The 24,852-nt window shown below is 41.6% G+C and overlaps 1 protein-coding gene across 6 annotated transcripts in view; it reads right to left on the bottom strand.

Annotated features, from left to right (window-relative positions):
* The window catches only part of WLS (Wnt ligand secretion mediator), a 135,574-nt gene that overhangs the window by 71,150 nt on the left and 39,572 nt on the right, over positions 1 to 24,852 (bottom strand). The gene's annotated exons all lie outside the window — the stretch shown is intronic.

The following is a 24,852-nucleotide window of genomic DNA, read 5'->3' as shown; positions in this document are numbered from 1 at the left end:
CTCCCAGCCTCTGGCAGACATATAATCTGGGGTTATTTATGCCAGCATTCCTTCCCCAATAAAAAACTCTCTGACCTGGCTTGAATTTTTCTTGACGCTTTCAATTAAGGAAATAACAAAACCAACCCTGTCCTATACATGGTTAGGTCTGGCAAAAATGGACTCAGCTAATTATAAATTTGGCCCTAGCTGTTTTCTTAAGATGCCCTACAGGCCTGGGTGTGAGTGGTTATAAAAATGAATGAGTACAATTATTTTGCAAACCAGCCTAACAGTTTAGATCACGTTGCTTCTCTTGTGTTTCATCATCAAACCAAGCATTTGAATTGCAGAGAATTATCTTCCACATGTAAGAAAACGTATTTCTAAGCATTGCAAAACTGGTTCCTTGCTGTATTCCGATGCATTATCCTCTGGTTGGAGTCACATATCTGTCTATGGAACATGATGAGGACAAGGGAGAACGGTGCTCACATTAGGTTCTCTTCAAAGTGACATGCAGTTAGAAAACATCCACTTACCATGATTGCAGCCAAGGCTACTAGTGCTTAAAGGCTATATCACTGAAAAAGTAAGTGGAGACATCCATTTTTTTTTTAATAAATGAATCTGAAGTACCACAGAATATAGAAAAAAACCATTATCTATTGTTGTTCACCAGGTCGGAGAGTAGCTCTTTCCTCATCTAACTCAACACATTCACCCTGAGGATTTCATCTGCTCCTGGGATGCACGTCACGCTCTCCCGTCCTGATTTCCCTCTTGAGATTTGAATTTGCATGGTCACTTTTTACCAGTCTCTCCTCCTCTTTCATGGGTTAGAAATCCAGACCACCAAATGTGGTCAACTCTACTAGATGTCTTTCAGATTTAGCCTCCTCTCTCTCCTCACTGATACTCTGCTTGTTCAGGCCATTATCTCCAGCCTCCATGACTAAAACACCTGCCCTGTTCCTATTTTTCACACTTCTTGCTAGAGAAATGATTTCTAAAACACTTTCAATGGCTTTATATTGTCTTCAGTATGATGTCAAAACTCCTTAAATGGCATCATTGGTTAAGATGTTATATACCGGCCGGGTGCGGTGGCTCAAGCCTGTAATCCCAGCACTTTGGGAGGCCGAGACGGGCGGATCACGAGGTCAGGAGATCGAGACCATCCTGGCTAACGCAGTGAAACCCCGTCTCTACTAAAAAATACAAAAAAAAAAATAGCCGGGCGAGGTGGCGGGCGCCTGTAGTCCCAGCTACTCGGGAGGCTGAGGCAGGAGAATGGCGTAAACCCGGGAGGCGGAGCTTGCAGTGAGCTGAGATCCGGCCACTGCACTCCAGCCCGGGCGACAGCGCGAGACTCCCTCTCAAAAAAAAAAAAAAAAAAAAAAAAAAAAAAAAAAGATGTTATATACCAGCCTAGGTTCTAGTTCTATGAATGTTCACTACCCCTTCTACCTAGGTTGGCCACTTCCTATACAGCCCCTCTTCCCTCCAGCCTTGGAAGATGAGTAAGAGCTCAGCTTTGGAGACATACAGCCTGGGATCACAGCCCACCTTAGCTATTTGGTGCCTGTGCAATGTTGGGAGTCACTAAATGTCTCTATCTGTAAGATGAGGATAATGGTCATCGTAATGCCCTTCTCCTATGACTGTGAGGAGTAAATGAGATCATGTGTGCTAAGCACTCAGCACGGGCCTGGCATATAGTAAGCACTCAGTCAGTGCTGGCTATTTTATTTATTTATTTATTTATTTATTTATTTATTTATTTATTGAGACGGAGTTTCGCTCTTGTTGCCCAGGCTGGAGGGCAATGGCGCGATCTCCGCTCACTGCAGCCTCTGCCTCCTGGGTTCAAGTGATTCTCCTGCCTCAGCCTCCTGAGTAGCTGGGATTACAAGCATGGGCCACCATGCCTTTCTAAATTTTTTATATTTTTAGTAGAGACGGGGTTTCTCCATGTTGGTCAGGCTGGTCTTGAACTCCCAACCTCAGGTGATCCACCCGCCTCAGCCTCCCAAAGTGTTGGGATTACAGGTGTGAACCACCGTGCCTGGCCGCTGGCTGCTATTTCAAGGCTGTTACTCAAGGTTATCTACACCTGCTGTACTCTGGGTCCCCAAAATCACACCAAATTTTAAAGAGATGTCCTCTTTGAGAGGGTGAATTACAAAAGGCTTCTTTATCTGGGCCGCAGACAGTGCTTTGCATCCCCACTTGTGCCAGACTCCTACTTATCTTCTGGAATTCCCCCCAGATTTACCCTTGCCTTCTTTTACTCACCCACACTCAATATAGCACCCCTCCTCTTGCTCCCCACAGCACCCTGTTCACCCAGCAACATGACACTTACTCCCCACGGTGCTTCTCCTGACTACTTATCCCCATCTCTCTCCCTACCCATCTCCTACTTAGGCTGGGTTCTTAAAAGCCAGGGACTGCCTCAGTCTTGTTCACAGTTTTAGCACTCATGTCTTTGCACAATAGATATTCATTAAATATTTACCAAATTAATGATTGTCACCCTTCTTTCTCCAAATAACTCTTACAAACCTAAATTTCCTGTCACTCTACCAACAAACAAGTGGTTTGCTCTATTTTGGTGACATTCACACTTTCTTTCCCCATCACCTGCCTTTTTACTCCTGCTCCCCACAGACCCCTGCACAAATACCTCTGAAATCCCTGGTGCTAGATGGATCATCCAACTCTATTTTTGCTTCCACCAAATATTTCTGAGCACCTACTGGTTTCCTCACACAAGACTGGCTGTAAAGTCTAAAACCATAAAAACCCTAGAAGACAACCTAGGCAATACCATTCAGGATATAGGCATGGGCAAAGACTTCATGACTAAAACACCAAAAGCAATGGCAACAAAAGCCAAAATTGACAAATGGGATCTAATTAAACTAAACAGTTTCTGCACAGCAAAAGAAACTATCATCAGAGTAAACAGGCAACCTACAGAATGGGAGAAAATTTTTGCAGTCTATCCGTCTGACAAAGGGCTAATATCCAGAATCTACAAGGAATTTAAATTTACAAGAAAAAAACAAACAACCCTATCAAAAAGTGGGTGAAGGATATGAACAGACACTTCTCAAAAGAAGACTCTAATGCGGCCAAGAAGCATGTGAAAAAAAGCTTATCATCACTGGTCATCAGAGAAATGCAAATCAAAACCACAACGAGATACCATCTCACACCAGTTAGAATGGCAATCATTGAAAAGTCAGGAGACAACAGATGCTGGAGAGGATGTGGAGAAATAGGAATGGTTTTACACTGTTGGTGGGAGTGTAAATTAGTTCAACCATTGTGAAGATAGTGTGACAATTCCTCAAGGATCTAGAACCAGAAATACCATTTGAACCAGCAATCCCATTACTGGGCATATACCCATAGGATTATAAATCATTCTACTATAAAGACACATGCACACATATGTTTATTGTGGCACTATTCACAATAGCAAAGAATTGGAACCAACTCAAATGCCCATCAATGATAGACTGGATAAAGAAAATGTGGCACATATACACCATGGAATACTATGCAGCCACAAAAAAGGATGAGTTCATGTCCTTTGCAGGGACATGGATGAAGCTGGAAACCATCATTCTCAGCAAACTAACACAAGAACAGAAAACCAAACACTGCATGTTCTCACTCATAAATGGGAGCTGAACAATGAGAACACATGGACACAGGGAGGGGAACATCACACACTAGGGCTTGTTGAGGGGTGGAGGGCTAGGGAGGAATAGTATTAGGAGAAATGCCTAATGTAGATGACAGGTTGATGGGTACAGCAAACCACCATGGCACATGTATATCTATGCAACAAACCTGCAAGTTCTGCACATGTATCCCAGAGCTTAAAGTATAATTTAAAAAAAAATATTCAGAGAAGTTCCAAATCCTATATATAAATAAATGCAAATCTTATATAGAAATAGGATTTGGAACTATATACATGTATATCAACATAAAAATGTACGTTTGTATATGTCTATAAAGAGTGAAACAATTAAACTTATTCTATTAAAAAAAGAGTAGGAATAAAAAGGCATATAAGGCAAAGCCATTGCCCTCAAATCGTTTATAGTAAAGTGGGGAAGGCAGGTATATACATAAATAAGTATAATTCCATGTAGTTTGTACTGCATTAGAAGTATATATGAAGTATACAGTCAGCACAAAAGATCAAGAGTTCTGAGTAGAAGGTCAAGAAATGTAGCACAGAAGACACCATCTCCTGGCTCACCCTATTGAGAAGAGGTGATGTTTACCAATGAATTACAGAATAGGAGTTCACTAGGCAGCGAGATAGGAGAAGGCATTACAGGCAGAGGAAGCCCCATGTATGAAAAGTCACAGAAGCACAAAATAGCAGGGTGCAGCCAGGGAAAGCAACTAATTCAATATGGCAGGGAATGTGAGAGGGAGTGCAAGGAAAAGGGAAGGCTAGGGAACAGGAAGCGTCTGATGACAACGGGAAGAAGCTTGACCTGAGTGCTGCAGCATTTTGATGAGATGATGTTAAAGCAAAGACGGAGATTCTGGCAGCTGTATGGCAGACAGACTGGGATGCGGGGGCAGGTGGACAGAGAGACATCCTAAGGAAACTGACGCCCGCTGCTAACACAGTTCTCAGTGTGCTTACGACGATTTAACCTTGTCGAAAATACTGCTGGAAGGATATTTTCTAAGGAATTTGTTTACCGAGGAATCTGAACCCAATGACGAACCAATCTTTTGCTAACAAAGCTAGAGAACTCAGAACCATCCAAGCCGGCAAGTGTTAAAACACTGGAAAGCAAATGTGGCAACAGCACTTTCTTATTTGACCATAATCAACCATCAATGTGGAGAGAAAACAAACCTGACAGCCAAGGGAGGAAAACACACAGTGGGTTTCTTTGCTTTCTCTCCAGGACACTGTCAGTACACACAGCATTTAGAATAGCTGATTTGATCGTTGTGAAAATCTACCTGTGTGTGTGTGTCTCTCTCTCTCTCTCTCTCTCTCTCTCTCTCTCTCTCTCTCTCTGAATGCAATTAGAGAAGAGAGCTTCATTCACACTGTGTCTAAAAATAGATGATGGCAGGGTTCACAGACTGACAGCTGCATTCTCATACAGTAACCAGGAAAGGAATGGGATGGCTAATTTAACTTAACAACTTCCAAAACAAACAGTGCAGAGGGAGTCCAGGATAAAGAGAAAACACACAGGTCAGTTCTTCAAAGAGCTGGAAGAGGGATGGGGTCGCTCCATGGCAGTTTATTACTCCTCCCCAAGTCCTGACGAAACCAGCTAAGTATTTTGCCCAGATCTACCCAGAGTCCTTCAGACAAGAGCTCTGGCAGATGAACCGCTACAGAGATTCAGGCAATATCAAGCAGCAGGGCCAGGACTTTCCCTGCTGACTTCTTCGTACATCCCCTGGACACAAGTAAGCTAAGAAGAGTCACGACGTTTTTCTAGGCAAGATAAATAAATGAGTTTTTCTTCCCCTTCACCATATCTAAATTATACTCTGCCTAGCCTGGGGCATTTAAAAAAAAGTTATCCAGGAAATAAACATGCATCATTAAGGGGCAGAAACCAGGTGTCTAAAAGAAGCAAACCATTTCTTTCCCTCCCCTCAGTCCTAAAATGTTTTCCGTTTTCCTCCTCAGTCTGCCTTGCCTAGGGAGGGGATTATGGTTGGGCTTCAAAAGAAACAAGGGAATAATGCCTGTGGACGGGTAGCAGATTCTCTCTGCAGCTCTCCCACAGCTCCGTGTTGGCGCTCAGCGCTGCTGCCAGCCAGCTAAATGTCAGATCACGGCACCCCAACATTCCCTCACCGCATACCTCCATTGCCCTGGTGACTAAGCTGTTTCAACAGCTGTGTTATTGCTGGAGTCAGGCCAGTGTTATTCACACGGTGTATTTGTTTCATACGGCTTATGTGGGGAATGATTGCACTCGGCTTTGGGGTTCTATTTGAAGATAAGGTCCTTCCCTTGATCAATCAGCCAGGACATTCCCCGAGTTGGGCTCCAGGAGACAATGGGACAATATTCTACTGCCACCCGGGGTTCCAGATAATAGACAGATTCAAAATACTATAAAGAAGGTGGATGAAGCATATGTGTGTGAGAGAGAAGGAAGTATAATGGAAAACCATGACCTTTGGTGGAGCCGCGAAAGATCTCTGCTGCTCCTCCCTCAATAAAAGCCACCCACAACACAAGAGTGCTAAGCTGGACTCCCTTTCTGCCCTTCCTCTCCAGCCTTCACCCTCAGCTTTTCTCTTAAAATCATTGCTCTTTCCTTTCGGGTCACGCTAGCACTGTTGCATTGGTCTCTACATGCATCACTCCACACACCTGCCCCTGAATGCCGTCTCCGTCCTCAGCCCTGGGCTTGTCCTATCTCATCAAACGGTTTATGACCATTGATGTTCCTATCATGCAGGAATCAAGTTGGGCCTGTTGGCCTGGCAACCTCCTCTGCTACTCCACATCCTCTTCTGAGTGTGAGTGAGATAGGGGCTCCGTTACTAACTGCTGAGTAAATCAACCCAAACTCCCTTATATAGAGGGACAACTGGGAGAAGGAAAGGCATTACATCCATGAACCTTATGTCCCGTGAGCAGGGCTAATTTCTATTTCTAGCCCATTCTAGGCTGAATCTCCATCAAAGAGCCCTGCTGGCCTGTTCACCCTCCAAAGTTCTTCTCACCAAGAGCAATCGGGCACCATTTTCTGATGCTGAAAAGATCTCAGAAATGTGTTTTCTTATAAATGAAGTATTTTTAAAAGAAATAAAACAATGTTTCCTAAAAGCTCACATTTTTTACTGCCTACTATGTGTAGACATTTTCACCCATGCAGATGCCAGCCAGATAGAAACCATCACAGGCAATTTCAAAGTGAGGAAACTGAGACCCATGGTCATGCTACCAATGTGAGAGGGAGGCAAAATAAGAACCCAGGTTTGCCTGACTTGGCAGCTCAAGTACTTTCCCATTATGTCTCTCAGTCATGGGTTAGGAAAGTTAGGAGACCCGCTTCTTGCTCTAAAAAGGCCACTATTTAGCCATATGATTTCAGTAAGTCACTTTACATAATGTATTATTTCATAAAATAATACAGCTGGATCATAGGCTTACTAAGATCCTTTCTAGTTCTAATATTTCATGAATGTAGAAATCTAAAACACCTCCAGCCATTTGCTGCCTTCTATAGTTAAGGCACTGAGGCCAAAACAAAGAACTATAAAACCATTCCTGTCCTCGGGGCACTTATAATGGAGTTTGAGTGACAAGGGATCACAACTTGAGTTTGACTAATGGAAGAGTTAAACAATTAAATACAAAAATACCACAGAACCAGACTACAGGGCAATGCTTGAGAAACACCACCACATATCAGCATAGCTGTACAAGGAGAAAAGTAGATTTCAACAATGGTAACACCCCTAACCCCAAAAATACGTTTGTGCTGCCAGCAGAAAGAGAAGAGACGGCGCTTGCAGGAAAAGCCAGCTACTAGAAGAGATCCCGTCTGTTTCACAGGAAAGCTTTGTTTCTGACAAGTTTCGTAAAGGAAAAAGTAGGCTAGAACAAGCCTTTTTATTTCCAACCCACCTTTTCTTCGTTCCCATGAATGAGGAGGGGTACAAATGAGAGCAGGCAGCCAGGGACAAAAATAATATGGCTGGTGGTGCCTGACCTCTTGGATTCCTGCCAACAGAGAAGCCTGAGAGGCAACATTTAATTGTGGAAAAACCAGCCTGGCTCTCCTCTTATCTTTTTCCTCTGTGACTTAAACCCACAATTACTGGCAACCCCTAGATTCCGAGTCACTCAGCTGGTGGTGGCAGCAATGGCTGTGTCTGTAGCTAAAAAGCAAAAGGGAGTCAGATTTTACCTGCCTCCGAAGCCGGCCCTGTGAGCACAGCCCTAACCCAGCTTGACAACGTCTCCCATTAAAAGGTTCACAGATGCCCTCCCGTTGGGAAAACCACCAAGTGAGAAGTCCAGATGGGAAAAAAAGAAATATGATTTTCAGCCGCTGTATAATTCAAAGGACAAGCTGCAAGTCTCAAATCCTGAATTCCACATTTTATTTCAGCACTAGAGACATTATTTTCAATTCCTTTTCTTAAGGATCAAACTCCAAATTTCTTAGCTGGTCATCAAGGCAACTCACCTACCAGCCCCTCTGTCTTTCAGCAGCTCATCTTTTTTCTCTACTATGGACACTTTTCTACAGCCCAACAAATGGGCTTACTGTCCTTTGCACACATGTTATTTCAGAGCATTTCATGGTAGAAAAATATGGTCTTAGTCCTCACTTTCTCACCTACAAATCACTTTGGAGAAGTCACTTAACTTCCATAATTTCACACTTGTTTAAATTTAAAACTTGTTCTCCAGTAATAGCCTCACAGAGAACAGTAAAGATTTAACCTTGAACATCTAGCATTGAGCCTGCATAGGAGATGCATAATCAACGTTTCCTTCTCTATATATCTAATGCCTTTGCTGAGTTACCTTCATCCAAAAGAACGTTCCCATTGCTAACTCTTGTCTGATCTTCCCTTACCACTCTTCTGCTCCAAGAGGTTGTCTCCCATACACCTCTGCTCCCATCTTAATATTCTTCCATTTCAAAATAATTTACATGTTGCCATGTTTACAGTCAAATATAATTAGATCATGTCTGTGGGCACATTCTCCTAAGGATGCTAAGAATTTCCCACATCTTCTATTTTAGGACTTTCTCCAATTGCTTCAGTGCTGATCAGCATGCATTTTGGTACTCATGAGGCATACCCTCGTTGGGATTCATAAACCTCTGAATTCCATGGGAGAGCTTCAGGGCTTCCATTGAAATAAGAATACTAAATGTGCAAATGGGGTCTATGCATATATGTCTCCCAAGGTTAAAGTCCTTGACCTGAAGTTAATAACCACTGTTCCGAAGTAATGAAAGGCCTGTGGCTAACATCCACTGGGGGTCCTTGTTCTGAACACTCAGCCCTGACACCTATGTTTCTGGGCTTCTGTGTCCTCTTTGGAACACAATTCCTCCTTTCTATTCAAGTCCAAGAATAATAACTACTCACTCTTATTTATTTAGAGACAGAATCTCACCCAGGCAGGAGTGCAGTGGTACAACCTACTGGGCCCAAGCAGTCCTCCTACCTCAGCCTCCCAAGTAGCTGGGACTACAGGGGCACACCACCACATCCTGAAAATTTTTGTATTTTTTGTAGAGACAGGGTTTCACCATGTTGCCCAGGCTGGTCTCGAACTCCTGGGCTCAAGCCATCTGCCCACCTGGGCCTCCCAAAGTGCTGGGGGATTACAGGTGTGAGTCACTGCGCCCAGCCAACTACTCACTTATATTGAGCATTTACTATATGTATCCAGCACTTACTATGTAAAGGCCTCACATGTACTATTCTAGTTTAATCCTTACAACAACCCTATACAGGTAGTACTACTATTATCTCTATTTTATAAGTGAGGAAAATGAAGTACAAGGAAGTTTGAAAAACTTCCTTGCCAAGGGTCGCATAATTTATAAGCAGCAGGCCAAACACTCATAATTTATGATTCAGCCCAAACACTCTGGCTTGAAAGTACTTAACCCAGTGCTGGAGTTGTCTCTCCAAGCTCTTTTACTTTCCAGAAAAAAATAAGACTGCCCTTGGACTGTTTATTTGCCTTCACAGTGTAGGTGATCACAGATTCCAATATCTTTAAAACCCCACCTTTGACTCAATCAAAACATTTCCCTTTCCATGAGTTAATCATTTCCCCTTCTATGTTTATGGACTCCTTTGGGTACTTAGTGCACTGAACACAGTGGTGTAATTTTTTAATTCTCTCTCCATGAATTAGACTGTGAGATCCTAATTATTTTGAGTACACATGGAATATTTACTGTGCCTAGAATTGTGCTAAGTATAAGGACATAACAATGAACAACACACTGTCCCTGCCTTTAAAGAATTCAGTCTTAGGCCAAGTGCTGTGGCTCATGTCTGTAATCCCAGTACTTGGGACTTTGGGAGGCCGAGGTGGGCGGATCACGAGGTCAGGAGTTTGAGACCAGCCTGACCAACATGGTGAAACCCCCGTCTCTACTAAAAACACAAAAATTAGCAGGGCGCGGTGGAACGTGCCTCTAATCCCAGCTATTCAGGAGGCTGAGACAGAAGAATTGCTTGAACCCAGGAGGCGGAGGTTGCAGCAGGGAGCCAAGATCACGCCACTGCACTCCAGCCTAAGCAACAGACTGAGATGCCATTTCAAAAAAAAAAAAAAAAAAAAGAATTCAGTCTTGCAGGATAGAGAAAACTAAACAAAAGAGAGTTATGATGGTTTCTGTATTATGAAGAATAAAGATTTATCTTTGTTTCTCAAATCCTGAGCAAGATGCTAGCATGTAGTACAAGTCCCAAAAGTGCCTATTGAATGAATGAATGAAATTGGGAAAGGGTTTTCAGATGCTGAACTGCTAAACTGAAAGATCTACCATCCCATCATGAAACTCTTTGAGGTTATTTATACACTGACTCACCTAAAAACTGCTTCCTGTGTTGGTGTCTATGATACATTTTTTAATGTCAGACTAAAAATACACTTCCAGTACACCAACCCTGTCTGCCTACCTAAGGAGTAGAAATGAACACAAGGTCGCATGTAACAAAATAAAAGAAAATTCACCCATTTCAACACTAAGCTCACCCTCTAACAAGAGCATCTGTCTTGACTGAGCACTATCTTCTAGAATGGTTTTCACTGGAGGATCTCTGAAGTCGTCTATTTACAAAACCAAAGGGATACCAATGAGATTTTTTATAAAGCCAGAGAATCTTAAGTCACGGACTCTCAACTTCAGAGAGTTAGAGTAGATGGGAGCTTAGGGATCATCTAGTATAATCTCCAGTTCAAAACAGGAAACACTCCATAGCACCATCAATAGACTCATGGTGGGTTCAAGGCATTGGAGTCCTAACATCACGTACACTAATAGCCTCTCGACTTCCCAGCTGGGAGACTGGCAAATCATGTAAACTCTCTCATCTTCAGTGTCCTCACTCTGCCAGATAGAACTGTTCAGACGATCCGATGAAATAAACGTTGTCTTAATCAGCGAACATTTGTTTGCAAGTAACAGGACTTCACCCCCACTAACTTAACCAGAAATCAGCTGGAAGAATAGAGGACTGCTTTAGGAAAATCAAGGGCAGAAAATGCTGACAAGCTGGAGGGTCTGAAACCAGGAATAGAAAGCTGTCAGGAGGAAAGTCAACTCTTGTAGTCTACTGTAATTACACCAATAGTCTTCATCTCCGTTTTCCTCTTTGTATCTGGTCTTCCCACTCTGCCAGTCAACAATCACGGCTTCTCTGTGCACGTGTAGAATGATGACTGCCCAGGTGGCTCTCATGGCTTTTCATTTTAAGTGCTAATAAAGGTAGACCTCGAATTACTGAAATGCAATTTCTTGTAAGAGAATTTGATTGCTTCCCCTTTGGCCAAGGGCCCACTGCTAGTCTGATCAGCTATGGCTTGGGGACTGATCATGTGGCCAGCTGCCCATTCAGTAGAGTTGGTGGAACATGCTGAGGGAGGGGGGAGTTAAGGCCAAGTTCAGGCTGAGGCAAATGACTGGCAACAAAGACAAGCAACAGCATCTCTAGTGCGATAGTACTTTGCAAAGAAAGCACTGCCCTGTGCCAGCTATCACTGTGGCCATCCTTATGATCCTCACCAACCATCTTCTGCTTGACCACTACCAGTAACAGGCTGCTCACTACTGGCAGAGGTAACCTTCTCATCAGCAAACAACTACAGGTATTAGAACTCTTTTCCACGTGACAGCAACTTCTTTTAAGATACTAAACTGAAATATTTGTAATCTCCCAAGCCTTACCTTTAATGAAGGCATAATCTTGCTTGTTAGGTCAAGCCTGGGCTTTTCTTTCTAGTCAAAATATGAATAATGGGCAAAGCAAGATGTTGGGAAAAAGCTGAGTGTTGGGAGGGAACTGAGGCAGGGCTTGCATAATGTCCTCAGGAATGTGTCTAGACTTGCTGGCTCCTTACTTCTAGCCCTCCTAGGCTCCTAGGCTCCTATTCCCATTATCTCAAGTAGCAGAACATGTTCCATATAAATGCTAAACCATCACAGCTGTAGATCATGTGCCTGGTCTTTTGACCTCCACATTTTCACCACCTGTTTCTTTGTTGGATTACAAATAAATAGCGTGGGCTCCCAGAGCTGGGGGCCTTCACAGCCTCCATACACTAGCAATGGCCCTCTGGTGTCCCAATTTTCTCTCTCAAACTGTCTTTTTTCTCAATCCTTTGACTCTACTGGACTTTGTCACCCCCACGACCTGATGTTGGGTATGATCAGCCCAACACAAGAGAAATAGATTCACTATACAATTATTTTAGGAAACAACGTAGAGCAGAAAAAGCCAGAACCTCTTCTTCCTATAAAGAATTACTACCATCTTTCTACTAACACCATTACTAATAACTCACTAAAGCAAAAGGGGAGCTGGAACTGTTTCTAGTGTCAGTGTGTAGACAATAGGTAGGGTTGGGGAAAAGGGTTTTTTCCAATGTAGAGTCCCTAGCACTTTTGCAAGCAGAATTCTGCCTTGCTCTCATTTAACTTCCTTTTGCTTAGAAAAATATAATCCAGAAAATAATCTTCACTTCAGTTTTTTAAGTTAACCAAGATAAAGGTGTGAATTCCCCATAAAAGAACCTCACATTAGCTATGTTATGACCAGCTGGCATTTAAATACTGACAAGATCCAAAGTTAGAAGAGGAGGTGAAAACACAAAAATAACTTCTATACGTTGGGGGCACCATTATGGGATCTGCTGCTTCTGGCTTCTCTGCTCTTCACATTAGTCAATGATGTAACCAGGTTTTTATTTTAGTAATCAGGATATACTTGTATGGATGCAAAGAGAATCTCCTCATTTATATTCTAAACTCAGAGCAGGAAATGAGACACATGGGTGATCTGCAGCTGTGGCACTATAAACAGGACCAGCCTACCACCTAGTCTAGATTCTAGACTGCACTTCATTCCCTGAAATACTGACTGGGAGATTTTAAAAAATTGAAAATATATCATTTTAGAACAACCAGTGCAACTTCTGTGCAAGGATATTAGAGTCCGCTGTTTGGTAGAAGACTGACTCACCTGTATGGGGTGGTGCACGTGTTGTTAGGTGCCATCTACCTATCTACACCACTGAGGTACAATGAGGAGATCCTGCCCTGGCTCCAGCCACCTGTGCCACCGTGGGCAAGTACCACAGAGTTCAAGCTTTCTCCTACTGCTAAATTAAAGGATTTAGTGCTTTAACTTGGGTCAACCACCCATTTGCAAACCTGACAAGAACCACACACACTCTTACTTCAAAAATGCATATAAGTAAATACGACCGAAATTTTATATAATCAAGGGGTTCTCTTAGCCCTCACACTCCAGTCTAAACTGCTTGGTTGATGATTATTAGACCAGCAGCCCTCTAGTATTCCTTCTAGCACTCCAAGCTAAAATAAAACAGCTGATGTTTAGTAACGATTTCTGTAAATTATTCAACACCATAGAAGAGTGTTTTGTTAAGACTAGAGACTAATCTAACACAGTCTACTCACCAATGTTAAATTGACCAGAAACCAATAGATGACTGGAAGGAAGCGTATGTAACTAGATATACCAAACTATAAATACTAACTTTAAAATCTTGGAAAGGTTTTGGAGGAGTGCTACTCTGTTTCTGAATTGGAATTTTTCATTTGCAAATGCTTAACAAAACCCACCAAGCCAGATAGAGCTCTATAGTGATGTTTATGGAGAAGCCTTATAATGACGTTGTCCACGTAATGTGCTTACCAATAATCACACCCAAATAAAACAAAGCCAAAGGTTCCCACGCTCCTGCCAATATAAACATGCTCACAATGGTTAATTCCAAAGGAAGAGCTGTCAAGATGTGCCTGAAGATTTCCTCAAAGGGAGAGATAATTCATGAGCAAACAAACATCATGTCCCTAATCTTCTCTATCCTGGGGTAAAGAAAATATAGTTTTCTCCCAAGATTTTAGTTGCTTTCTATCCCAAATCAGTAAGTAAAACTGATTCATACTGGTAAATTCCAGGTTCTAGTCTTGATTTGAAGGGGCACACAATTCAATAAGAGTAAAGGGGACTGGCCATGTAAGCCCATCTTGAATACTGACAACTTCCCTACCATTTACCTAACACTACAAACCCTACTCCATTTAAGCCTCTGAGATCTTTTTGCTGTATTTTGAGCTTTTCAACTTACCTTTTTTGGAGGGAAAGGAGGGAGGAGGAGAACAAAGGGAGAATTTGAAGTTTTTATTTCTGCTTGCATTGACTCAAATTGTGGTAAAGAAATTTAAAAGGTAACTTTAAAATTTTGAATTTTGGTGACACTAGCCAACAATAAAAACTATCTAATTAGAAATGTTAGAGAGGTTTTTTTTCTTTTTTTCTTTTTGGAGACAGAGTTGCTCTGTTGCCCAGGCTGGAGTGCAGTGGTGCAATCTTGGCTTGCTGAAACCTCCACCTCCCAGATTCAAGTGATTCTCCTGCCTCAGCCTCCCAAGTAGCTGGGATTACAGGCACACACCACCACAGTGGGCTAATTTTTGTATAGATAGGGTTTCACCATATTGGTCAGGCTGCTCTTGAACTCCTGACCTCAGGTGATCCGCACACCTTGGCCTCCCAATGTGCTAGGATTAGAGGTGTGAACCACCACACTCAGCAAAAATGTTAGATAGTTTTAACACAGGCTCTAACATGGTCATAAATTAAAGAAGATATGGTCATAAATTAAAGAAGACCTCTTTTTGGTGGGAGTAGTAGTAGGGGTTGGAGAGTAGAGTTATAGATTTCTTCTTAGCAGTTGCTTCCACATATTTTATTAATAAGGACTATCTGCTGAAGCATAGAAATACAGTCATGTGACTATCATACATCCAATGGCCTGTTCCATCATAGCAGGGATAGTTTTTATGGTATATGGAATCCTCTGCCCCATTAAGCTCTCTTTATGGACCTTTCCTCAGAAGCATCAGAAAACACAGAATTAAATATCACAATTCTTGTTGAAGGCCAAAAATTAGTTCCCAGAAGGATTCTTTGACTCTCATCCTTCTACAAATTCACCCATCACCATTCTAGATAATGTGATGGATGAATTTATAGAAGGATGAAATTCACAGAATTTATTTTTTATGGTCAATAGATTGTTCCTTTATTCCAGTTGTCTTCTCTTTGTCTACCTAACATTCTATAACCAATGGACAAATGGAAAAGCACAATTACTTTGCCAAAAGTTAGTCAACTTTCTCCCAGGACACTCAGCCATCTAACTTGAAAACTGACTGGTAATATCATTCTAATTACTTTTTAAAGTAGAAACTTGTTACGCAGAAATGCTTTCAGTGTGGGGAAAGAAAAATCACTTGCCACTTATAGAAAGAATTCTACTGCTTCATGTGGCCATTTGTAATAATGAAACAAATAAGCAAGCAAGACTTAACACTGGGTTCTAGTGTACAGCACAAGGATCAAGGCGAAATATAATGCTTTCATTACGTAAGAATAGGAGAGACATTATTCTGGCTTTCCCCTACCCTTCATCATTTACCAATATTTCTTCAGTCTCAGGAATTTTTCAACCCCTGAAACTCCTAGATTTACCACTCAAGGCACAGCTACCCATCTTGAGGCTTTCTGTCAATGACTCTAGTGCTTCTATTTCAACAGCCTATAGATTTGAAAGCTGGAAAGAGAGATATGTAAATGAATCCTCTAACTTTGATCTATGCACCCAGGTTCCTCAAAAGAAGCCCTTGGAGAGTCTGGGGTATACTAAGTGTATGACTTACAGTTGTAGTCATTAGAGTGACAACCCATTTCCAGTGGGTACCACTTTAGCCAATCCAAACCTTTATTTTCCTAATGCATAGAGTGACTTTTTCAAAAATGGTATATTTGAGAAAGTATTTTAGAATGGCATCTGTTAACAAAACTAGGTATACCACTCTAGAGTATATTTTCAAATAACAGAATTTGACCTTACAGAGAGTTCTAAGACCATAACGTAAATAATCATTTTCATCAATGATTCATAATACATCCAGACTCCAAATGTTAAGGCTGACTTTTTTCTGACACTCTTCTCTGCCTACTCATACTCCTTCTATTTCCTAACTCCTTTAGAGTAAAAATTGAAATCCCATATCCCTAACAACTAGACAGTAGCATCATGTTTACACCCTGACAAATTCATTAATTCTGTACCTCTGAAATATTTAGCAAAAAGCCAGCACTGACTCAATCATAGATTTCCACAGATAGGTCTGTTCATATTTGTAATTGGTATTCACTGAAAGATCAATGACTCCTGTTCCCAAGCATCTACGAGTCTCTGGATTTTCTTAACTGGCCTCTTTTCCTCAGCTCTTACAGACTATTGTTTTAAAACTACCATTTAAAAGTTGAACTCCGAGTGAGGGGAAAAACAAACAAACAAACAAACAAAAAACACCTTTTTCTCGCTCCCACTCCACTCATAATCAACATAACACAGACTACTTGTGACCCATATGTGATGGAAGGAGAGGGGCACAGAGTTGGGGGAGGTTTCTCCACATAGAAAGCAAGCAATCACTTCCACAGCAGACATCAGCTGGGTGTCCAAAAATTCAATTCAATTTTGACACCACTTACCTGGAAATAGCGTCAGGTCCCATAGGTTGAAAGCTCAGTCCCATAAGACTGCCCCCCATTTCAGATGCCCATCGCAAAAACAGGTTGTGGCCTGTTATAAATAGGCGTTCCCATGACCCTTCTCCTTGGGATTGATTGATTTGCTACAGAGGCTCACAGAACTCAGAGAAACACTTTACTCATGCACATGTTATAAAGGATATGACAAAGGATACACATGAACAACGAGATAAAAGATTCATAGGGTAAGGCATGTGGTATGGCAGGGGTCCCTGACCCTCTGGCAGCAGACAGGTACCAGTCAGTGGCCTGTTAGGAACTGAGCCACATAGTAGGAGGTAAGAGGTGGGTGAGCAAGTATTACAGCCTGAGCTCTGCCTCCTGTCAGATCAGCCAGCATTATATTCTCATAGGAGTGGGAACCCTATTGTGAAGTATGCATGCAAGGGATCTAGGTTGCATGCTCCTTATGAGAATCTAATGCCTAATGATCTGAAGTGGAACCATTTCATACCCAAAGCATCTCCCATCCCCTCATCTGTGGAAAAAGTGTCTTCCACAACACTGGTCCCTGGTGCCCAAAAGGTTGAGGATGGCTGTGGTAAGGCACAGAGCATCCCCGTCCTCTCTAGGGCGCCATGCTCTCGGAACCTCTGCAAGTTCAGCTATCTGGAAGCTCCCAGCACCCAGCCCTTTTGAGTTTTTGAGGCTTCATTACCTAGGCATGACTGATTGCTTTATTGGCCATAGGTGAGTGACTCAATCTTTAGGCCTTCTTCCCTCCTGGCTGTTGGTGGGTGGGGCTGAAATTAGTTCCCCACCCTTCTAATCATGCCTTGGTCTGTCAGGTGACCACTCTGAAGCTATCTAGGAGTTCCCAGCCTTCAGTTGACTCATTAGCATGCAAAGAGGCATTCCTATCACTCAGGAGATTCCAAGAATTTTAGAAGCTGTATATCAGGAAATTTATTACTATGAAGTACCTTATAATGCCATCGTTTTTCTCCCAAAGGCACCAGCTTAATTAAATTCAGAAATGAAAACAATGCCCAGCTTCTATAGTGTAAGTCAATGCGTTTCTAGTTTTCTGAGGGTTTAGAAACTCAAATCCTAGCTAAAACCTGTATCACTTTTAAATTGAAAGATTTAAAGGGAATAAACATTTAACCCCAAGTGACTAGAAGTCATTTAAAATATGTAGTCCTTAGATTATTTTATCTACTCAAAGGCTCTTCAAAAGTACATGAAAACACTGCCCAGACATGTATTATCACCCCAGCTTTAATTTCAGAGCCCAAACATGAAATCTCTTCTCATTGTTTGAAATCTGAAACCCATTTCAAAGACTGCCTGGAAAAGTTAAAAAAAAAAAAAAAAATGGATTGGTCTTGACTTTTCCTTACATATGAAGTAATACTGTTACAGGTGAATCTCTGATAAGCAGGAAACCATCATGTGTAACAGGATGTTGTTTGCCACACTCCCGAACTCTTCTCTGAAGTCCTGTTCATTGCTGTCAGAAAGGAATCCAAAGTAATGATAAAAAAATAGAAAAAGTAGACAGTCTCATGCATTCTTAATACCAAAATCAGAGAGAAATCTAGACTTGATGTGCCTATTATACTAAAATATGAGTGTGTGTATGTATATTGCTGAATATATATAACATAATATATATAATCTGTATGACCAATGTCTTGCTCAGTGTCCATAAGCAAAGAAAGAGAGGATAAATTTAAGGAAATGAATATTCCCACAAACACAACATGTAACTTCTTATATAAAAGCAATCAGCTGGGCACGGTGGCTCACGCCTGTAATCCCAGCACTTTGGGAGGCCTAGGCAGGTGGATCACGAGGTCAGGCGATCAAGACCATCCTGGCCAACATGGTGAAACCCCGTCTCTACTAAAAATACAAAAATTAGCCAGGTGTGGTGGCAGGCGCCTGTAGACCCAGCTACTCAGGAGGCCAAGGCAGGAGAATCGCTTGAACCCGGAAGGCGGAGCTTGCAATGAGCCAAGATCGTGCCACTGCACTCCAGCCTGGGCGACAGAGCGAGACTCCACCTCAAAAAAAAAAAAAAGTTAGCAGCCAAAATGTGTTGCTGCTACTCATGAAAAGTATTTTTTGGTGTGGTTTTCTTGATAGCTCTATCAAGAAAGATCAAAGGAATAATTAGTGGTCCATCTTGTTAACTTTTTAGTACACCCCTACTAAACGCTAGTTCTTAAGTTTTAAGAAAATTAAGGATTTTTTTAAGATAGAAAGCTTGAGTACAGTATTTTTGTAGATGAAGATAAAATACTTTAGAGCATGAAGATGTACATGAGAAAAAATAAGACATTCATATTTTATTTACATATAGAAATGTTTTAAAGCTTTGCCAACATGGGCGTTTTTGTTGTTTAGGATTAATATTTGCTGGGAAGTAATTCATCTGTGAAATTATTTAATATGTAGAATTATTCCTTAGTTTCTGGTTTGGGAGAAATGCTCAGGAGTTCAGCTTAAAATCATTTTATTCACACTGCTAAAGCTAAAAAATGTAAACAGGGAGTTTTCAATACATTTCAAAGGAGTTTGGAGAATTCTAAAATATTCAATCCATTTATAATCAATATAAAACATCATTAGAAACTGGCAAAAAAAAGTAGCTAAAAGTATTCGAGTTATTTCACATTACTGGGAAATTTCTTTTTCAAAGTTCAGTTATTAATAACATTCAGTCAACATATTTAACCTTTTTTCAATTTTGGTGGTATAATTTTAGAAATTTATCGTTGACTTTTAAATTTCACCTAAACTTACCTGAGGCTCTGCATTACGTTACTCAATGATTCTGATGCCAAGTTTTGAAATCAAATTATAGGCCAGTCACCTTCAGTGATGTAAAAGGTAGAACCACAAGATAATCCAGCACTTTCCTCACAACCTAAAAACGGAACCTGTGGCAAGTACCTGCCCAACTGTCAGACTATGCTCTAAACAACTGCCTGTCATGTAACAGGCTGCTCAAAAGTAGCAACATACTACTCCTATAGTCAATTCTTAACTTCTTAACCACAATTTCATCAGTGTAAAAAATATAGGAGCAGTGGGGACCAGACATATATATTGAAATGTTAAACAACAAAACTCTTATTTTGAGGTGTGGGGGGGGAGGAAGCACTTCAATCAGTTGCTTTATGTTCCTTTTAGTGGCAGAAGAATGACACAATCCAGTATTTTCATCCACAGCTTCCTATACACAAAGCTGTGGATTTCATAAATGTAAACATACTGCATAATCTGCCCACTGGGAGTTTGTAACTTAGTAAGGACTCAGAGAAGACAATTCCACTGTGCAGACCACAAGGCTGATAAAGTAAACATCACAAGGCCAAGTAATGAAGGATGTGTAAGGAAAGACAGATTATATCCAGGAAGGAATGAGGACGGGAGATAATATAGAAAATACCTAGGAAGGCTCCAGGGGTATGTGACATTTGGGATGTTGTGAAGAATGAGTGTAGGTTTTTCTGGGAGGAGCCCTTCATTTGGGAGAAGGGGAATCACAAGAGAGGAAGAGGTAGGCAGGATCAATTATCAGCAAAGACGCAAAGGGAGAAACTCTCTGGATGTGTTTACAGGGCAGGAAACTATTCCTGTTGAGGATGCAGAGAACGGTTACAGGTCAGCAGCGAGGAAGGAGGCTGAAAAGAAGCCTTGAGCCAGAAGGGCTCTGAACACCGAGTCTTATTTGTTAGTCACTGAAGATGTTTTGAGCGAGGAAACGATAAATTAAAGCTAAGAGTCTCCTTATCGGAGGTTTCACCTTCAGAGGTTTCAGTTACCAGAGGTCAATCACAGTCTAAAAATATTAAATGAAAAATTCCAGAAATAAACAATTCTTAAGTTTTAAATGATGCACTGTTCTGAGTAGCATCATGAAATCTTGTGCTGTCCCCCAATAAGAATCACCTGTTGGTCCAGCATCTCCCTGCTCCTGCCTATTAGTCACTTAGCAGCCATCTAGGTTACCAGATCGACTGCTGTGTATTACAGTACTTGTGTGCAAGTCATCCTTATTTTCTCTCATTATTGCCCCAAGGCGCAAGAGTATGGATGCTGGCATTTCAGATGTGCTAAAGAGACAAGTCAAGTGCTTCCTTTAAGAAGATAAAGTTCTCAACTTAAAAGAAAAAAAATCTTACGCTGAGGTTGCTAAGATCTACAATAAGAATGAATCTATCCTTAAAACTGTGAACAGCATATTTTTTTCTGTTTCATTATTAATTATTGTTAATCTTTTACTGCACCTAATTTATAATTTAAACTGTATCCTATGTATGTATGTATGTATGTATGTATAGGAAGAAACATCATGTATGTATATAGGGTTCAGTGCTGTGATTTTAGGCATTCACTGGGGGGTCTTAGAACATATCCCCTGTGGATAAGGAAGACTTCTCTCTACCGCATGCTTCTTTTATAAAGACTAATCTCACTAACCAAGGTGTAGAAGTAAGAATTGGAAAAATGGCTGAATTTCAGCAATAAGCATAAATATAATTGGATAATTTTAATAGCTACTTTTAATTTTTAATTTTTTAAAATAGTACTTACTATGTCCAGGCTGGGTGTGGTGGCTCACACCTGTAATCCCAGCACTTTGGGAGGCCGAGGCAGGTGGATCACCTGAAGTCAGGAGTTCGAGACCAGCCTGGCCAACATGGCGAAACCCTGTCTTTATTAAAAATACAAAAATTAGCTGGGTGTGGTGGCATGCACCTGTAGTCCCAACTACTCAGGAGGCTGAGGTAGGAGAATCTCTTGAACCTGGGAGGCAGAGATTGCAGTGAGCCAAGATCGCACCACTATACTCCAGCCTGGGTGACAGAGTGAGACTCCGTCTCAAAAAAAATAAATAAAAAATAAGTACTTACTACGTCCTAAAAGTTTTACATAAACTTATTTATTCCTTAGAGTGATTTGGTTAATTAGGCATTATTATCCATATTTTACAAGGGAGGAAACTGGCTAAGAGAGGTTCTGTAACTTCCCCAATATGGCAGAGCTTTTAAAAAGTGGTACAAGGATTTAAACCCATCACTGTAGGACTCCTAAGCCCATGCTCTTAAAAAACCTTCTGTCTTACCCCCAGTCTACATATAAATCAGGGAACATATTTCAAATGAAACCGTGAATCTGTTGAAAAGTATGCCAGCAGGTACTCAGCCTCTAAGATAGTCCTCAATGATCCCCATCTCCTGGCATTCATGCCCTTCTGTCATCACCTCTCTTGAGTGTCGGCTGGACTTACTAGTTCACTTCTAACCAACAGAATACAGCAGAAGTGATGGAATGTCGCTTGCAAGATTCAGCGGTTTCCCTCTCCAGCACTGCTCGGGCTCTCTCTTGGCTCACTATCTCTGGGGGAAGCCCGCTGCCATGTTGCGAGGCAGTCCTATGGAGAGACCCACGTGGGAGGGATGGAAGCCTGCCAACAACCATGTGAGAGAGCTTGGAAGCAGATCCCCCTCCCCCAGTGGAGCCCTCATGCCTGATGAGACTGCAGACCAGGCCAACAGCTTAATTGCAACCTCAAGAGAGAAGTTTGAGCCAGAGACTCCCAAACTAGATTCTTGACCCACAGAAATGAGGAGCTAAGAAATGTTTATAGTTGGCTGGGCACCATGGCTAATGCCTGTAATCCCAGCACTTTGGGAGGCCGAGGTGGGCGGATCACCTGAGGTCGGGAGTTCTTGACCATCCTGGCCAACATGGAGAAACCCCGTCTCTACTAAAAATATAAAAATTAGCCGGGCATGGTGGTGCATGCCTGTAATCCCAGCTACTCGGGAGGCTGAGGCAGGAGAATCACTTGAACCCCGGAGGCGGAGGCTGCGGTGAGCGAAGATTGTGCCACTGCACCCACAAGAAACTCTCACTCAAAAAAAAAAAAAAAAAAAGAAAAGAAAAGAAAAAAGAAAAAAAAATGTTTATCGGTGAAAGCTGCTAAATTTTAGGGTAATTTGTTACCCAGCATTAATACAGTCAGTAGATAGTAATTATTTAATTTATTATTACAGGGTAAATCTTTTTCTTTATACTTGTAGCTATAAGTAGGAATCTGTCTAGGAGAGATTATACCTGAAATAACCACAGCAAGCCCAAATACAGAATACCACGTCCTTTACCTTTCCACCCAAACATATAGAAATCGGGTACTCTACCTAGCTCATCCTCCCACGGCTCTTCTTACTGTCCTCATTCTCCTTTGCTTGAATGCATTCTTAGGAATAGGAATACTAAAACCCAAACCTGCAGGTTTCAAAAAAATTTTTAGACATTTAGTTTTGAATCTCATAGCAAACTCTTTCCTTCCCAAGGCTCCTCACATTACATTGTGTATTCTTATTATAGCACATGATGGTTTTTTTTCTTATTTGTAGGTTTAAGTGTCTGTTTTCCAGGCACCCTCTTCCCTGACCCATTACAAGAACCATGTCTTGTGCAATCTTATATCCTCAGTACTGAGTGTTCAACATATGGCTGGGACTTAATAAAGTTTAAATGAACTCATGAATAAACGTGTTACACAACCAATGAGTGAGTGAGTGAACAAGTGAGTCAATAAGCAAGAGTTTAGAGACATGGGAACCACCACTTGAAAGCTTGAGGCCGTTGTGCAGATTTGGACCCTCATATAAGACATTTCCTTCTATATAGAATGCTCTTCCATTTGCTCATCTTCACCTCCTCACCAGGCTTTTCTCTCTTTAACATTCACCTCAAAGAGTTGTCTGCTTGCCTCTCTACAACACTCCCCACCAACACACACCCACACACCCTTCCAGGGAAGTCTTCCTTTTCTCTGCTGTGAAGACTTTTAAGTTTCCATATCCTCCTGGGCATAACTTGTCATAGCATCCAGCATACCACACTGTAATGATTAGTTATTTGCCTGTCATTTCCACTTAGCCATAAGCTCCTTAAAAGACAGCATATTCAGCCAACAGCAGAGTGCCTAGAAGTGGTAGGCACTCAAAAACAGTTTAAAATAATGGGCAAGAGAATGAATGAATGAGAAAAAGAAAATTGTATCTAGAAAATTATCTCAGCACAATCTATTTATTTCAGGTAAGCTATCAGTCAGGTATACATAGTGCTCCAACTCCCAAACAGAGTAAAAATAATTGTATATCAAAATTATTACAGATACATGAAAATTATATTTAGAAATAGTACCTCAGATCAGGCATGGTGGCTCACAGCTGTAAACCAAAAATTTGGGGAGGCTAAAGTGGGAAGATTGCTTGAGCTCAGGAGAGACTCCCATCTCCAAAAAAACTAATTTTTAAAATTTAAGACCAGGTGCAGTGGCTCATGCCAGCTACTCAAGAGGCTGAGGTGGGAAGATTGCTTGAGCCTGGGAGGTTAAGGCTGCAGTGAGCTGTGATGACACCATTGCACTCCAGCCTGGGCAACAGAGCAAGACCCTGTTGCAAAAAGGAAAAAATAATTAAAAATTACAACATTAGCCTGTAGTCCTAGCTATTCAGGAGGCTGAGGTGGGAGGATAGCTTGAGCCCAGGAGTTTGAGGATGCAGTGAGCTATGATTATGCTACTGAACTCCAGCCTGAGCCAGTATTTGAGACCAGCCTGGGAAACATAGGAGACTCTGTCTCTAAAAAAAAAAAAAAAGAAGAAGAAGAAGAAGAAAGAATAGTGTTTCAGGCCAGGTGCAGTAGCTCACACCTGTAATCTCAGCACTTTGGGAGGCCAAGGTGAGTGGATCACCTGAGGTCAGGAGTTCAAGACCAGCCTGGCCAACATGGTGAAACCCAGTCTCCACTAAAAATACAGGAAAAAAAAAAAAAAAAAACCCTTAGCTGGGCATGGTGGCGGGTGCCTGTAATCCCAGCTACGTGGGAGGCTGAGGCACGAGAATCACTTGAACCCGGGAGGCGGAAGTTGCAGTGAGCCGAGATGGCACCACTGCACTCCAGCCTGGGGAACAAGAGCAAAACTCTGTCTCAAAAAAAAAAGAAAAA

Source organism: Macaca fascicularis, chromosome 1 (genome assembly GCF_037993035.2).
Source record: "Macaca fascicularis isolate 582-1 chromosome 1, T2T-MFA8v1.1".
Classification (NCBI taxonomy): Eukaryota; Metazoa; Chordata; class Mammalia; order Primates; family Cercopithecidae; genus Macaca; species Macaca fascicularis.
This window is presented reverse-complemented; position numbering and strand designations above follow the sequence as displayed.